A 15,728-nucleotide genomic window follows, 5' to 3' on the forward strand; every position below is an offset into this window, starting at 1 on the left:
CTGTCAACATCGTTGAACTTTGTTTCATCCGATTATGAATATGCTACAAAAGTGAAAATGTATTAGTTACGATATCGCGAGATTTTCTTAAAGGTCATTTATTCTCGAGATCTTTAACCCGGATGATCTAGAATTACATACGCAAAATGGCAGTCGCACATCTGTCATAAACACGTGATCAACTTATGCAATGTGACATTTATGTATGTAATTTATTATACAGTATGTGCGTATATAATTTATTAAAAGAAACTTACTGCACATCTAAGAAAGAGAAAGAAAATAAAAATCTGACGATGAGACAAAGTGTGGTATAACATTCTTATGCTCGGTATGTATGGTATTGTCATTATTGCGAGATGACAAAAATCTCGAAAAAATATCATGTTTTATTCTCCAACATTATGTTTCGCAATTTGAAATTTAGTCGATCACTAATCAAAAAGCTTTTACTTCTGTTGCACAAAAAAGCTATGCGTTACAATAATATAATTTAATTTACCAATTATGCTTTGTATTTCATAGCCATTTAACTTAAGATATATTCTGATTTACGTAAAATTTAATTGAGATTACAACTCTCTCTCTCTCTCTCTCTCTCTCTTTCTCGAGATATCACTCTGTATCATTAAAATAAATACCGATATTTCCACAAAGACGTTATCGACAATTGGTTCCGCGAGTGTCACTGTTCATAACAATGAAACTTCTCAATTATATCTGTCTCGTCAAAGATTGGAACTCTATCATAGGAATTATTCCAATATTACGATAAAACGGCGATATTTAATATAATATTGTTTAATTAAAGCTATTGTCTAACTATATCGATTTATTCATGTCTTTCCGTCTCCTCGACTGATTCGCATCCTTTTCATCTCTAGTAATGACAATTAATTAATTAAAATATTTTCATGCGTATATATCATATCTATCTATCTATATATATTCCTCGTTTGACAAGCCTTTGCAAAATTTGAATCGGTTGCTTTTTTAGCAAAGATTTGACAAAAGGCAGTGACTGGCAGAGTGACGAATATCGAAGCTAGACATGCGTATGAAATCCTAATTAAGGTCACGCGGCACAAAATTCCGCACGATTCTCGGCAACTAATCACTAATCGATAGTCATTCATCGACGCGCACGGCACCGAGACTTTATTCGATTGATAGCCATTCGGGAGAGAGTCAGTCAGCCATCAGATTCAACGAGCGCGCGCGGCCATCGAATATTAATTAGCGATTATACGCGAAAAATTTTGCATAATGAAGCTTCTCGAAACAGCGGTGGAGAGTGATGGAAGAGTCCGTTGTCTCTCTTTCCTCGACATTCAGCTTCGAGACACATCAAAATTGCTACATGATTGCTTTCGAGACCGTTTGTCTCTCGTGAAAATGCATTTTCATCCCTTATTCTACAAAATGACTTACACAGAACAAATACCAATGACGCGGATCGCGGTGGCTTCTCTATTTTTAGCATTTATCCGAGACATTGTCTAGAAATTCTTTCTCTCTCTCTCTCTCTCTCTCTCTCTCTCTTTTTCTCTCCTCTCGTGCTTATTATTTTTACACAGTTGTATCTCGGAAACTTCAACTAATGTCTCTACGAAAACATCAAGTTACTAATTCTTTCATTAATTTATAATAATTTAATACAACTAAAACAAATTTAAATAGTAAATAGTATATATATATAAGTGCGTGGGTGTATTTTGTTTTTAATATTTAATTATAAATCTATAATCTCATACGCGCATACGGTATTTGATTTTCGCAAACAACATCGTATCGATACACGATCAGCTAGTTTAATAGCGCATACCTGCGCTAATTTACCTTTCTAATCTGTGAATAATGCTTTAATTAAAATTTGATAGGTCACAGTAATTAGCGCTGATGCACCTTTACGCATGATAATTGCACGACGTGAAAGCGGAAGCACGTAGCGACAACAACGCGTACGGTCGCGCTTTACGCGGAGATATAAATGAAATTGCTTTGCGCAACTACTGGACGATAAATATTTGCGTTCGTCTGGGAACGTTTCTCATTGTTATTCATTACAGCGATCTTATTATCCGATTCTTTATAGTCCATTTCTCGGAGCATAAGGTAGAGCGTTTTACTACAGCGGCGCACGTGTATCAAGGACGATGTTATAATGTTTCCTTAAAGAGTATTTTCTCTCCACTCTTGCAAGTTAGCGACCATTCTCTATCCTCTTCTCATCATCTCTAATACTAAAATTAGAATATCTAAGGTTATATATACCTCGCGAGACAAAATTCTAATACAAGAAATGACTTTTATTAGGCAAAATATCCCATGGAATTGACAAGTTATATCTTGAAAAAATTATAACATTAGCATTTAACCATTATGTGCTTTATGGAATAAAAGATACATTTCTTTCAAACTTTTCGCATATTTATCAAAATTGATATTTAGATCAAGAGCAAATAATTTCGCGCATTAGATGTGTATATTTTCACGAACAATCAGTTTTGAATTAAAGGAGGTTTATGTACGATTCATTTCTCGAAAATCGATTCTTAGCAATAACAAAATTGAGACGAAATAAAAAAGCTTCGAAAGCGCTATTTAAAGACTCGGAAGAAATAATCTCGCATCGTTCACAAATAGTATATTTCATTGTATTGTATAAAGAAGGACCTAACCACGTGTTCATAATGCGATTAAAATACACTATACCGCCTGTTTTCCAGTAAACCAAAGGCAATGATACGTAACTGTATTTAACATAACGCAGTTTACCGTGTGTTAAGGATATCGGAAAAGTTCGATTTTGAATTGGAAAAAAGGGAGAAGGGAAACGATACTCTCCCGCCTATTCCCCGAGGGTGATAGGGTAGAGACTCACAATTCCGCAATTGAATTGCTGCAGGAATGTTGATAATCCTCCCCTCTATTTTATCTCTGTTCCGCTTTTACGCGCAAGTGCAATGTTACGCGATAAAAAAAAAAAAAAAAGATAGAGAGAGATAGAAAATGACGGAATACGATAGCGCGGAGAAGATGCCTTCTGCATATCTCCTTTCCTCGAGAAAAATCCAATCATTCTTAAGAATAAAGTAGATTGTACCATCATAAATAATATTTCTTTCGCTTTCTTTTTCCTTTCTCGTAATTTCCATGGAAGTCCGTCTAACAAAAAGATATTATTATCTGCGGGAGAAGGCCTTTCCTCGGAAAATTTCAGTTAATTAGTCGGTTCACAATTATATTTTTGAGATTGAAATTTATTTAAACTTTTTCAGCGTAGCGCATTTACTTATCCCGAAAAAATCTGATCCTTTTTTTAGAGAATCATTTGGAATCAGTTCCAATCTGTCGACATTTCTAGAATATGGCAGAATATCGTTATCCGTGAATGCAGATAGCAAATAAATATGCGTGTATACATACGATAAGCGTTTTCGAATTGATAAATAATTAAAATCGGATCGTTAAGAAGTGTCGGTGCAGAATCTGAATGCGCGTGATGAAAATTTTCATGTTTTATTAAACGCGAATAAGAGAACCTCATAAATAAATATCATAATGGTCATAAATATTCACAAGAAGAAAAAAAATAGAAGCAGATTGAGGCATAAACTAACTTGATGGACAAATTTTTGAGGATTTATTACAGTACATTAAATGATATCAAATCAAAATCAAGTCTCTTGTTTTATTAGTTGAAATTTGCAAGCACTATTAGATTTCGAAAATACATATAATAAATCTATTTACTATATACAATATTTTCTTTAAGCTAAAATTTAATAAAATTTAAAAAGGAATAATTATTTAGATAACGTAACGACAAATACGATAATTTTCACCACGCATTTTTGCAATCCCAATCCGCAAATGGATCCGCTAGAAATGGATGAGATAACATTGATTTTTAGATACATCATGTATGGTTAGTGTCAATATGCGTACAATATGCGTTACATTAATCATTCAGGCAACAACCGTTCCGAATTCAACTCTAAAGCGAATTTCCATCTGGCGATCAGCCAACATGTGTACGAAAAATCTATATCCCGTGCAAAATCGTCACGTTTTAATAGCAAATTCTAAAGCTATATAGATATTATCTTTTTATCTTTTTTATTGACATTTTTTTTTTTTGGAGATCGATTATGATATTCAATATTCGATTTTAGAAGCAAATCTTATGCATTAATGTACGAATATAGTGTGTGTGTGTGTATATATATAAAAGTATAGAGAGAATAGCAGGAAGTTTTTTCCGAAAAGAAGTTATATTGATACCGGCGATCTAAAATGAAAATCACGTTGAGTTTTCAAACAACGTACATTCGCGCGATAAGACACTTCTCTACATCTGCGCGTTCGTAACGCGATTATATGAAACTTTTTCGACCATGATATTTCGAGACATGCTGGAACAGTCTCTGTCAAGGTTTCGTTACGAGTCCCAAACTACGCGGTTGCCGCGAGTACGAGGATGGAAAATACGAAAGGACAGACGCGTCTAAATACTTTAGAGACTGGCTATTAATCGTCAGAGCGTAATATCTGCTATACTTTATGGTACTTCTGGGAGATCTCGGAAAGTTATTAATCCAATAAAATTAGATTTGATGGTGACATTACGAAGCGCATTTGTAAGTTTCATAGAGAATACCGATATCAAACATTCAACTATCTTTTTCGCGAAAATGTGTGCATCGTTTCCCTTTACATTTTCTTTAAATATAATTTTTAGGCATATACAATTGCAAGGTTACCTTTTTTAACAATATTAAGTTATATGCGTACGATACATATCGCGGCATAACGAGGGAAGAAACCGATTTTGTATGCAGAAATAAATCGGAAATGTAACATAATTTTTTTTTTTTCAAGTTAAAATCAATCAAACTTTCTTCTTGATTGTATTCCAATAATTACGTATTACATTAATTATTTATATCTACAAATTACAATAAAAGTAATTAATATAATTATTTTTATAAAATTATGTATCATTCTGCAAAATCATTGGCAATAATATCGAATGTAATAAAAGTATGAAATATTGAATATTCATTCACTAGTGATAAAATCTTTGACATTGCATCGTTCCTATAATACTATCATATTTTTTGTAATTCTTTGATTATTATGGGATTTGGATTTAATATTGCCTTTAATATTGATTGACATCGAATAGATCTATCGATGCACTCTGTAATGATATTACGATGTCATTTTAACGTTGTTCGAGCATGTGATCATCATCCTGCTTCTTGACATCCAATCGACAGAGTAAGCATTGGAAAAGAGTCCCCCATCCGTTTTCGAGATAAATTTCGGAATATTTTTAACATTTCTGTGCCCAAGTGTCAAACTATTGTATATTGTCACCTTTATACATCGCATTTCTGATCGATACATCTGTCCTGGTTTCTTCTCTTGTTTACAGGATTCTGAAGATTCTATTGCAATAAGAGTAAATATGATATAAATAAATAGTAGCAGTGCTGCTACCTTTATACGTCACATATGTATACGTGATAGTATATTTTTCAATAGAAAAACAAATTACAAATAGGATTATATGGAAAGCGAGAAAGAATTTTAATATTGTTTTACATAAAAGAGATAAATTATTAAAATCAACGTAAAATATATAACATTAAGCTGTTTCATTTTTTTTAACTTAGAAAGAAATATTCTTCTCTCACATACCGAGTGTTCCAGAATCACCAATCTCAATTTTCATGACGAATTAAAATGCGAATAAAATTTAAATTCTGGTTCGAACGCGATAAAAAGGACAGTGATTAAGAGTTTCAGTCAACGGTATGCGAATAATGAAGAAAGAATTTTTTTTAAGGAGCGGTGCGAAGAATAAGAGAAAATCTGTGGTATGAAATCGGAACGGGTATCCAACATACGGTACTACAAGTATCGATCGCGGTGTAAAACACGATTTGGCAAATGATACGCACTTGAAATTCTAACACCGCATTTGTGTATCGTCATTGCGGACATTCCCTCTCGGAGGCGAAAGACTGGGGAAAAAAGAGCGAGAATTTCTCTCTCTTTCTCTCTCTCTCTCTCTCTGCCCAACGGAATTATTTCCATTACGGAAGAGCATAGTCAGCGCCCAAGTTAGTTCGATCGAAATGAGATCCCGACACGATGAAAACGATATCTATGTCGTAACGTCACCACATCGGCGCGAGATGGTACATCAACGATGAAATACTTATGGGAAATTGGGCTTATCGAGCGCGAGCTTTAACTGCGAAATTATTACTATCGGGTCCGATGGTGTTACACGCGCCACTCTATACATACGGCATGATCGATACGCCAAACTTCGACTGCAACTGTCCGATAATATTCGCCAAAAGTCGGGAGAGAAGACGGACGAGCTTGGAAAAAAGAAGGGTGAGTCTTTCTCTTTCTCAATTCCCGCAGTATTAAACGAGATTATTTTTATCTGTTTGTTATTCGATAGAGCCTGAAAATAGCTCGGATTTTATGGAATTATTCCAATTTTACAATATAAAGAGTTAAAAATTTTTTTTATATAATAGCGCAAGATATATACATATAGTTCTTGTAAAATATAATATTTATACTTTAAACATATTTGCCGATATTATCAAGTTCGATTTAAATAAAGATTTATGTACACATGTATAATATCTCTCGGAAGAATAGATTAATCGATTAACGACAAGAAGAAATAAACCCATATATAACTCTATTAGTTGCTTAGTATGCTGAAAAATTTCTGGTCCCACACATTCTCTTATTCCCTACGACATCAACTTTTTAGAGACACCAAAAAACTGCTTTCACTGCATTTTGCCAAAGAGAGACTGATTCGCGCAATTACTGCAAATAGGACGACATTCCTCGACAAGAGTCTCGCGAACAGTGACAAATAACCTTCTACAAAAAAGTGAGCGCAAGATGACACAACGAAGATTCGAATGCTTTTGGCTGGCCAGACCGACGAGTCCAGACAGCGCGCGTTAGGGTAAAAGGGCAAAGAGTAAAACGGCTTCGGATCAACCTCTCAAGACCCAGATTACTGCTAGAACGGGATGAAGCGGATCATAGGGGAAGATCGGCGAACGGGTAGGATCGAGAAATCATGCGCTGCCAAAAACTAAGTTTTTCGAAAGTGAAACAATTCCTCGGGTCAGGCTAATCTTGTCCGCGCGAATAATAATAAATTGCGACCAACTATACTTCATCGGGCGATAAGATCCGGAGGTTGTTTTACAAATTTACACAACGACGATGATCCAGTCCAGAGATGATTTTTGAGAATGGACATAAATGAAAGTTTGATAATTGCTTAATTGATCGAATATCATTATATTATAAACAATCTGACAATAGCATTAAGAGCAGAAAATTATCCCCCCAAAAAATTGGCGATTTTTAAAATGTTTGATATACTCTTCTTATGTACAATATAAAAAAATCCAGAGATATATCAAGTCAAATCTCTTCTAAAAGCCAGGATCTATACATTAAAATAAATAAAAATCATAAATTCTAAATTCGATGCATCGTTTCGATAACTAAATTAAGTTCGTCCTCAAAGGAACACGTCGGCCGTCAAAAATTGCTCGTCCATCTGTAATTAGCTGTTAAAATAGGCTGTTAAACGTATGCGGCGTATACAGTATATTTTACGTCAATTTCGACGGTATTCGCGATTATATTCGCTGGTCACATGATTTATTCAGGGGATTGAAATTAATCCGTCAAAAGTAGACAAAATTACTGATCATAGTTCATAGAACTAATTTGTGCGACTTGCCATAGCTTTGTGTCGTACCATGTTGTATTTTCTACGATTCAATTATTATAAAAAATAGTAATTAGTAGGAAAGATAATATAAATGTAGGCAAAAATAAAAAGATATCGATAATACAGATGTGTGTGTGTCAAATGTAGTATCTTCATTCGCACAAAATCCTGGCATCTGAAATTTCTTCATATATATTTACACATTTATGCATCGAAGAGTTTTTAAAGTTTTTGGTACACGAAGCCGGAAATTAATATCGATCGGCACGAATTCCGAGATACCTTCTTGATAGCGAGAATTTTTGGCAAAACTTTCCAGCCAATTCCTCTTAACGACATTTTCGACTATTCCGTAGTTCCATCGCGTAACCGATCTCCCGCCTCGTTTCCGCCAGTGCCTACATCGATTAAACCCCGAAATTGAATTGTCGCGACGACGAAATCAAGAGAATCGAAAATAGAGTGGAGAGAAAAAGGGCAGAGAGCGCGTTGATAAGAACGTGGAACGAGATTTAACGAGAATATTCTCGCGGAAATATTAATTGCCGTTGCATCCGAGAATTACGATGCGAAATTTCGCCAGAAATCATAAAATTAATTCTTATTTTCTCTTCGGACTCCTTTGTACGCGTCAAACGCGCTGTTCGTTTCTGACAAAAATCATTCGCCGCTTTTTAATAACCGTTTGGCAGAAGCTTTTCGCTAAACGCGAAAAAATTAAGAGATTCCGCCTCACTTCATCATTTATTCCCCTGACTCCAAAATTGAAGAAATATCTCTTTTAGATTCGTAAATATTGAAAATATAATAAAAACAATTATCTATGTTATTGAGCAAAGAAACAATATAAACAACGTGATTCTTTGTTAAAGATTAAAGTTTAGAAAAAAAAAAAAAAAAAGACGATAAAAATTTGTTTGAAAAATTACAGGAATATCAATGTAATTGCGATATTATAAATTTGACAGACTTACATATTTATTCTCGCATTACTTTCTAACTATGCAAAATAACTATCCAAATATTTTTAAAGTTTTATAATCCACGAATTATTGCACTCGAGAAGACACATTTGAAAGCAGCGTTCAATTTCTCTTTATCACCTCGTTAATTACAGCGACGTTTTAGCTGCATAGTTTATGCTCTTCGCTCAGCATCTAGTACTTTGAAATCTAAAGAATGAGATAGATTCTCCTCTGACGGAGGTTCTCTTGTCAAGTGATATATTGCAACAATGATAGCTGTTGCAGCGACTTCGCCACGTAGCAATCCATTTGTAGTTCGTTTCATTGTTATCGTTATCGTTGATGATCGAATCATTTATTATCCCCCAATACGATGGCCCTATCTTCGAAATGTTTTATCGTGCTTTTATCCATTATCCCTCATTATCACATTATTTTACACAAACTACTAATAAATTAATTACGGGATTAAATCAAGCTTAAATATAAAAAAAAAAAAAAAAAAAAATCACGCAAAGTACGAATAAAAGATGTCAATTAATATTCCAGGTATACGTTATTGTCGCGATCCAGTTAACAATAATGCGTAATGAAATCATACAATCGTCCTTTCAAAAGAAAACGAACGAATAATTTTATATTCGGGTTGCTCTCTGCCCGATATCTCTATTAGATTAATTTTAAGAGCAATGTAACATGGCTAGAACTATTTGCAGATATTTATAGAGAAAGGCTTGCAATGCCCAATTATTTCCTTTATCCTCCAACAATGCCAATAATCCTCTCTCTCTCCCTCCCGCTCAGACACACATCTTCCAAAAGTATCACATCCGAGCTGGCCAACAGAAAATTTGATTGAGAGGGAGAAGAGCGCAGCTGGTACGCGACAATAAAAATGATTAATGTCTCGACGCTAATTGTAAGGTACGAGCAAATTAAAGGTAATTCATTAACCGTAATATTCTCTCACTGCGTGCTCGCAAGTCTTCATGTGTGGTACGTGTGGTGGAAAAATAAAATAAAGTACGCAATTTCCCGCGATGAGTCGCGATCCATCTTTATCGAGCGGTTGATTGAAAATTCTCATAAAAAAAGCTTGATATCTCTTATATCAAAATTTAAATTAATCTTGTCCAATATAAATTCTTTTAGTTTTTATACTATGTAATCTTTTTACGTAAGCGTGTTCACGTACATCTATGGTATATACGCGTGTAATACTTTTCAATATAATAGAATTTTAATAAAAGCTAAAACAATGTCTCTTCTATATACATCGAGAATTCTATCTAGTCTGATTTTGAAACAATTTTATTCAATAGATTTTGATTCTGATAAATTTAATAAATAAAGTTTTAACAAGATTTATTTAACAAATTTTTGTTACGTTGAATATTTATTCGAGAGATTTTTGGCTAAAAGCGCAAAAAACCGTGCAAAAAAAAAAAACTGCATTGATTGAATAACGAATGTGCCCGGCATTATCGCATGAATTAAAAAAAAAAAAAAATCTTTTCACGACATTTTTTGCCGATATATATATATTTATCTAATGGCTACCCAGTAAACGTGAATGTGATATTTAGCCTCATCTTGTTACAGCATAATAAATTAATTAGCACAATGTCGCTTGAGCGTGACGGTTTAATTAGAGATGCTATTGAATAGATGATATAGATACAGGAGGAGACTAACCTCGAGGAAGGACGCTGACTATCAATTAGCGATGCTGTCACGTGACTTCGACACTTTTCCGTCGAGTTCCCACGGATGAAGTCAAGGTGACAAAGTAACGAGAAGTCATGCGCGGAAATAGTTGGCGGAGTAACGCGAAACCGAAATGATCTCGCGTATAAAATCGCGGATCACAGAGCGATTCTCATCATAGATAGATGCCCGTTGTCCTCCAAGCAGCCACATCGTAGAGACACGTAAATGTATCTCTCGTTACGCGAAAATTAATCACGTTTCACTATAATAACAATAGTATATTATTGGCATGTCCATGTGTATAGAGAACGTCGACGAAATCGATCGATGTGTATAGAGAACGATCGATTAATCAATCCATCCACATGATGTTTAAAATTGAATAATGGATCCATTAACTTGATCACACTGCTCAGCACAGAATCTGCGTTCTTCAGCTTTTTTCAGCGTAACTCTCACTAACGCGTTACTCGCTAATCTTCGAAGAATCGATATTATCGAGAGCATCGCGAAATGGTGCATCTTATCATACGGCAACTGGTACAATATTTTGCCGAAAATGAACATTTCGCGCAACGTTTACAAGAGAAACGCGCGTTTTCCCTCGCCTACGAATGTTTTCGACTAGACTGACTGTGGCAGAGGAACCGCGTGGCAGAGCCTTATACGGGCTGGCACGCTCACCCCCACTAACCAGCCAACCGTCTCGAATCATCCCCCCTTTCCTCCTACTGTTGCCGCCATCGCCCCAGTAAACTTCGACTCATTCCAGCAGAAACGCTCGCCCTTATCGCCCTTCAGATATCCCCACCCCTCAAAGTTGCCGGCCCTAAACGACAAACGCATCCTCAGGGGAATAAACGAGAGCCAAGTTCTTTAACCCCCCTTACGGGGGCTTTGTCCCTTCATCCTCCAATAAAATATGAAGAAATCTTTATGAATCTTCGACGATCTCCGAATTTTCACATTATCACCTTCGTGATAGACGCGACAATAATATATCTAAATATAGCTACTTATTGTTAGAAAAGAAAAGGAAAATCGTGTAGGATCAATTAGATATATCCAATGACTAATTAAATATATCAACTCCAAAATGTTTCTAGTTCTTCGTAATATTACTGATTGTGAGAAGAAAATTGGTATTTAGAAATTAATATATTCAGTTAATATCAATATAAAATTAACGATTTTTATCCCATTTAACGCTAAATACTGTATAATCAATACTTTTATAAACGACATGTTACGTTTGTTATACAAATTGTTTCTTGTAGAAAAATATTTTTATCAGTTCTAAGTTACATACAATATTGTATAAACGAGAATAGTGATGCTACAATTAAATATTTGTAACGCGTATAGCATCTTCTTTCGGCAAAATATACTCGTAGCAGCGATTGTTAGACCGCGATTAGAACGCGATTTGTCTCAATTTAATCGTCTTAAAAACCCGATAATTAAACGATTTGTAATCACGCCTCGATAGACTTATGAGCTGATTATTCATAGAAAATGATTTTCTTGTATTAGTCGCGATATTTCGAAAGAGATTGCCGTGCGAATGACAACACAAAATAATTGCGTGTTGACGTGACTGCGCGCACAAACAAGCGCCAAATTATAATATATATATATATATATATATATATATATATATGTGTATATTAATATAACATCTAATGTTACATCTGGCAACAAGATGATCATGTGTCATATGTCGTGATGTCGATAGAATTTGGCGCTTGTCTGTGCGCGCAATCACGTTAACACACAATTATTTTGTGTTGTCATTATATATATGTAATGATTAATATAATTATAATTTGAAAAAGGAAAAAAAATATTTTATTTCTCTTCGTACAGCTCAATATATAATTATATTAATTATATTTATAATAATAATTAATCATAATTAATTATAATAATAAATTATAATTATATTAATTTACACACACACACACACATATATATATATATATATATGTGTGTGTGTAATGATTAATATAATTATAATTTGCAAAAGGAAAAAAAAAATATTGTATTTCTCTTCGTACAGCTCAATATATAATTATATTAATTATAATTATAATAATAATTAATCATAATTAATTATAATAATAAATTATAATTATATTAATTTACACATATATATATATATATATATATATATATATATATAAATGTAATGATTAATATAATTATAATTTGAAAAAAGAAAAAAAATTATCTTATTTCTCTTCGTATAGCTCAATATAATAGATAATGGAATTGTTAGTTTTCAATATTGTAGTTTGATCTCCAGCATAAGGAAGAATTTCAAAATTATTACGGGAATTACAATAAACAGCAAGAAACAATCTCTAACGATGAACAACTAGCACGCAGCAAAGTGAGTTCGTTGTGATGAATTCAGAAATTTTATTATAGTATCGCTAAATTTTTAATAAAAGCTGCGGTGTTCGGATCTGCCACAGGCATTCGCATGAATAAACAATAACCTGTCGATAATGAAGTGTTCGATTTCTGTCACGCGCACACAACACGTGGACACGTTACGATTATATATAATGGCGCATAAAATATTAATAATATTGTGACTAAAGCACTTGAAGTGGCCTCCGGCCAGGAAGTAATGGTCCATAAGCTATTGAATTAAATAGTATACATATAGTCAGTATAACAGGCAAGTTACAATGCATCGACGTCATGTCAAAAGCGTGACAAGAATATATTGTAATATCAGAAAGAAAACGAAGAAGACACGGTGTGCTATTTTATAATTATATTACAATTATTTATCTGCGAGAATACAATGATATAATCGAATTTCTTCGAGTTACAGAGAGCGGAAGTAATCGAAGGCAAATGGTAGGTATATTTTCTTCCATCGAAATACGTGCACGGAATTAGATCGTACCACTCACTGTAATCGCGAAGAACTGATTTTACATCCCAATCATCAATCTTGCTACGGATTTGCGTTGACACTTGTTAATTCGTCGCGTACGTATACACATATACATATCTCTTTTTATGCAAATATTTTCATACGAATCTTTTTTTTAAAAACAAAACTCAAAAATAATAGCTATTGTCCAATTAGGCGCTAAAAACGTACATTAAAAATTGATTAGAGTTTTAATTATTCTTGCTAATTATTGTTAATTATTATTGTTTTATGCTTGTCCTAAAACGCGCACAGAAGATATTAATTATATTTATACTGCGTGAAGGACACTTCAATCACGCAACCCTACTTCGATTCCTTTTTTCGGAAATTACGTTGTGCGAATAACGTCTCAACTACGTGAAACTCTACTTAGATCCCTTCTTTGGGATCATTCACACGGTATCAATCGCACAGTGTAAACAATTAGTATCTTCACACCTTTGTCTTAATTAAGTTTTTCTTTTGTCTCCCGGATATAAATTTAATATCAAATATATTTCGTCCGACAAAAATCTTTCTTTGAAAACTTTCATTATAAATAATATAGCCCTTCGGCTAATGATATATAAAACACCTTGGAAAAAATTTAGCGAATGAAGTGAAAGCATGAATGTGAAAACAAAAATTTTAAGAAACTTTAAGTATGTCAGGATAAAAGTAAGTATGTTAAAATGTTCGTAGAATGGGAAATTGACAAAAAAAAAAAAAAAAAAAAAAAAAAACTCGAGGAAAAAATCAACGTATGCATTAGACATTAAACGAAAAGAATATTGCCGCTTTATGCAAATTGCGACAAAATTTGATATTTAAATATTAAAAAAATTATAACGTGTTTTTTTTTCTATAAGCGCAAATTGGAAAGTGGACCTCTTTATCTATCTTCAGATCTTCTTTGGAATCTTAAATCTCACACAGGAATAAAGAGTAATTACGGTGTGAATGCTGTCAATTCAATTGAATTTCTTCGTCGACATTCTGCAAGCAAAGCAGCAGGTCTCGAATGGAGAATCTCTCTCCGATTATCGATTCCTCGTCCCTCGCTTTTGCGTGCCTATTAAATCTCGGAAGCTTCGTAGCCATCGCGTGGAAGTTACGCGGCCCGCGAGAACGGTTAACGCTCTATCGCGTTCGTTTCATTTGGCAGGAAGGTATTTAGGATGCGCTTAGCGCTCGCGTGCCGCGACGCGATGAATCACGACGACCGGTTGTCTGATACCGTAACGAACGCTCGGGCCACGCTTGAGTTTCGTCGCACTTCGATTCGCGTACTACGGCGATGATGATGGAATCCGGGGCGTGATATATCTCCACGGTCGCCACTTCAACCCCTCGCCTTGGTAACGCGAGCGACCGCGGATCTCTTGTCCTTGCGTGCGCAGACTGTCTGCTCGGAAATTAATTCGTCGGTTCGGTATCCGATACATGGTCTAAGACATAATGTTTCCCGTATGGTGGACACTAAATGGACAGCAATGAATCTTTTTCATTAGAAATGCGATTGAGAGTAACCGGATGCCTCTTTAAAAAGCTCTCGAAATGTATAAAACTTTGAACGCAAAATAAAAAAAGCTGGAGAAATCAATTTTAGTTTTTATCTGCGTTAAAGATATTTGAAAGTTTGCATTATCTATCTCATTTCTTAACACTCTTAATGCACTCATTATTTCAAAATGTAACAATGTGCATACTTTACAATATTTTCAATGAAGGAATGTTTTGTTCGTCGTTCAAAACTTTAATTTGCAGAGAGAGAGAGAGAAAAATTTGCCTTTATTACGCGATCAAGAGAAACACTTTTCGCGGATTGATTCAATTATCGTAAATTCGTTCACAAGTATCGATGTGATTCATTCAAGTCAATTCAAATAAATGGACATGTAAATACGCGTGTTTTTTTTTTTTCATTTGCGTCATTTTATTTATCGATTACTTCGCATTCTCAATACTCTTCCCCATCTTGTTATTCCATAGACCCGCCAATTTTCTCACGACTGTTGAATTATTGAAACAAAAATCGTTCTAATTTCAACAATATTCCCGATTGTCTCGACGCACAGTGACACGAATAATTGTGAGTGCACTAATTGCTGCTTCTCTTGATATTCGTAACAATTTGAGTGGACGTTTTAACGAGTAACTCCCATCGTGTTGTTTTATAAGCTTAAAGCCTACATGTCATTCGACGATTCACAAAAACAATATCGCATGCACTGCATTGTATAACGAAAAAGACAAGTTGATCGATCAAAGAGAAAAAAAAAAATCAAATTCATAGCCTTTTTGTCTCAAGATTTAAATT

General features: G+C 34.2%; 1 protein-coding gene across 6 annotated transcripts in view; it reads right to left on the minus strand.

The window, feature by feature from the left end:
• Window positions 1-15,728, minus strand: part of LOC138934353 (pleckstrin homology domain-containing family G member 5) — a 113,397-nt gene that overhangs the window by 85,060 nt on the left and 12,609 nt on the right. The window contains exon 1 of one of the 6 annotated variants that reach the window (XM_070297987.1): window positions 10,462-11,095. The exons of the other annotated variants lie outside the window; for them this stretch is intronic. The gene's annotated coding sequence lies outside the window, so the exon portion shown is untranslated. Of the gene's footprint in view, window positions 1-10,461; window positions 11,096-15,728 lie in introns of those variants that run through there. 6 annotated transcript variants of the gene reach the window in all.

Source organism: Polyergus mexicanus, unplaced genomic scaffold (genome assembly GCF_030449975.1).
Source record: "Polyergus mexicanus isolate NDT 795.1 unplaced genomic scaffold, iyPolMexi1.0 SCAF_6, whole genome shotgun sequence".
NCBI lineage: Eukaryota > Metazoa > Arthropoda > Insecta > Hymenoptera > Formicidae > Polyergus > Polyergus mexicanus.